At 29.9% G+C, this 3,145-nt stretch overlaps 1 non-coding gene across 1 annotated transcript; it reads right to left on the minus strand.

Annotated features, from left to right (window-relative positions):
- Positions 1-2,253: 2,253 nt before the first annotated feature.
- On the minus strand, positions 2,254-2,359 carry LOC114578997. The gene has a single exon (XR_003699884.1). It is a non-coding gene; the product is annotated as a small nucleolar RNA R71 (small nucleolar RNA).
- Between the last annotated feature and the right edge of the window lie 786 nt (positions 2,360-3,145).

Below are 3,145 nucleotides of genomic sequence, written 5' to 3' on the forward strand. Positions count from 1 at the left end.
TACCTTTAAATTTAAAACGAATATGTTCTTTTAGTTGATGTTCTACAAGAAATACTCAGAAAAGAGAAAAACTTTATAAGTGTTCAACTACCACCGCATCCCTCCAACTACCAATGCCATGAAATCTACAACGCCTCAGCACAAGATCAGGGAAACACAAAGTTGGAGCCTTAAAAAGTGAAAAATAATTCAGTGCCTCGATGGAGCCAAGGTCAACACTATAGTACTACATATCACTGAAGTGATAGAAATCAATGTCATAGCACTCGAGTCTTAGAAATTTTAGTGCCATAGAACCCAGCATTACAACATTATTGCAACATACTGCACATTCAAGCATTATAGTGCTCAACTTTTTTATCTCCATAGTGGAGCAATTAAGGAAAAATGGAGCTACGCCAAATTAGCTTATCAATGCGAGTTTAGTCATTAGATTTGTTGAGTCAGCTCAGTGCCAAAGCAGAGCAAGCCTAATAGCATAAAGGCATTAATTCATCTCATGATGCCATGACGCCACCATTTCAAGCTCTACTATTCTTGAGGTCATCCCTTCATTTAATATAAATAGTTTTTCAGTTCTTTTATTTAGGAGTTTGGTCACTTTTAATTTAGACCTGTAATTTTTATTATATTTCTTTAGTGCCCCCTTAGAGTATAGTCTAAGAGTGGCTAATGAAATGTAAGATACCATTATTAGAGATTTTAGCTTATTTTTTGTTAGTAATCCTACCATTGGAGAAGGAAGACATGTAGAGTTCATTTGTACTATCATGGTGAAAAGTTTTCTCATTATTTCTCTTGTATCTTTTCTTTTATGATTAAAATAAATATGTGGTTTGTTACTATGTCATATATATCAATCTATTTTTTTAGTTTTGGGTTAATGATGTAAACATAATGTAAATACTAACGAAGACTCTTATGTGATAAATGAATCAAGGTTATTTTCAATATCTATCATTCTTAATTTAATACATATAATGATAATGTAAGTAGTTAATATATAGTGTGATATATTTCCATGATAGATAAATATTCAAAAAAATAGGAGTACAGGAATGGAATATTTGCATGCCTGAACATAGGATGCTAAACATTCTAGGTTATGTGGAGAAATTAAAATTATAGAAGACTATATAAACCTCCCTTTTCTCCCCAACAAGATCAATAGAGATCTAGAGGCGTATACTATGATCCACATTAATATTTAAGTGCCACATTAAGACAACTTAATTATTTAACATATATTAATCGAAATCATATTTTATTATTTGGTATCTTTTTTACCATCTTGCTTTTTATCTATAAGTGGTAGAATTCAAACCCCTAATTTTTATCTAGTAGGATAAACCTTGCATCTGTAGTATACAATACTAGTTTTATTATAATCTAGTAGAATACTTGCTCATGGGATAGACATTGTCTCTATCACTTTATTACTTGATTGACTTGTATAGTTGTGTATATAGTGGGTAATCCATATCAAAGAAAACCAAAGCATCAATTAACCCCAAGGCTTTTTTATATTTCATACATGCAATCAGCTATTCTTATGTCCATGCCCCAATCATATTTTTTTCCTTATTGCTGGGGAAGTAAAGTGCATATTAAAATTTTAAAAAATACAGTTGAACTAGTTGCATATTTAGATCTACTTTTATCATGTGTTTTTATTTTAATAATTTTTGTTAAAAAATTTTAAAGAAAAAAATATTATTTTCTAGTTTTTGTTCTTTACTTTCTAATGCATTAATATTTATGTGCAGTAGATATAGTAAAGAGACCTTGTTGTTTGATTCTAAAATTAAAAGGACCCTTATAAAAAAAACAAATAATTAAAAATATTTAAGCTTTCAAGTTATCTTAACTAGTACAAAATCAAGACTATTCTAGAACTCTTAAGGAGTATATTAATCTTGTAGTAGATGGAATCCACTAGAGTATCAATAGACCTACTATCCAGGCTAATAACTTTGAACAACAACCCTCCATAATTTAGATGGTACAAAATTCCTAGTATGAGGGAACACCTATTGAGGATCCCAACCTACACTTAGCTAGCTTCTTCAAAATCTTTGTAACATCCAAGTATAATAGTGTCGGCGATGACATTATTAGGCTTCATTTATTTCCATTTTCTTTAAGGGATAAGATAATAATTGGTTGAATTCTTTGACCCCAAACTCTATAACCACTTAGAATGATTTGGCACATAAATTTCTAACTATGTATTTTCCACCTTCCAAAACTATTAATCTTAGGAATGATATTTCATCTTTTTCCCAGTTTGAAGGTGAGTAAATTTATGAAAGTTGAGAGTGATTTAAGGAAATGCTTGAAAAATTCCGTCACATTGATTTAGCCAATTGGTTGGTTATTCAATCTTTTTATAATGGATTGGTAGGATCTCTTAGGTCAATTTTTGGTGTAGTAATTGGAGGATCTTTAATTTCAAAGCCATTTAAGAAAGCCTATAAATTAATTGAGGAATGCCTAAATGCCTACAAATAATTTTTAATGGCCTTATAATAAGGTGAATCCTAAGATAGTAGATGGAGTTTATGAACTAGATGCTCTATCTATTCTTACTTCTTAGGTAGCTGCAATTTCTAAAACGTTGGTTGCTATTGGAGATAGTGAAGCATAAGGATCACTTATGCAATTAGCAAAGCATGATTTAAATTTTGTTGGAGAGAAAAATGTTTAAGGGATTAGGAATGTTAATGTGATTGAAAGACAAAATTATCTTTATTAAAATACATATAATCCATGTTATATGAACCACCCTAATATTAGTTGGTCTAATAATAATATTGGTGGTAACAATAAGTGAAATGCATGTCAATCTAATTATGGAGAATATTGGAATAATCTTCAATAACAAGTAGTACTTACTAAACCTTCTTTTCCTCAAGGATTTAATCAAAATAATCAATCAAAGATAGGTATAAACCATTGCAAGAGGTAGTGATTCAATTGAGAACTTAATTACAAAGACAAGCTACTTCAATAAAAAAATATGAAAAATTAATTAGGATAGCCCGCAATCACTTTTAGTTTTATACCACATGAAACATTGCCAAAAAATATTAAAATTAATCAAATGGATAAAGGAAAAGAGCATAGTGGAGACCACTTAAGAAGT

This window comes from Dendrobium catenatum, unplaced genomic scaffold (assembly GCF_001605985.2).
Source record: "Dendrobium catenatum unplaced genomic scaffold, ASM160598v2 original_scaffold_246180, whole genome shotgun sequence".
NCBI classification, from domain to species: Eukaryota; Viridiplantae; Streptophyta; class Magnoliopsida; order Asparagales; family Orchidaceae; genus Dendrobium; species Dendrobium catenatum.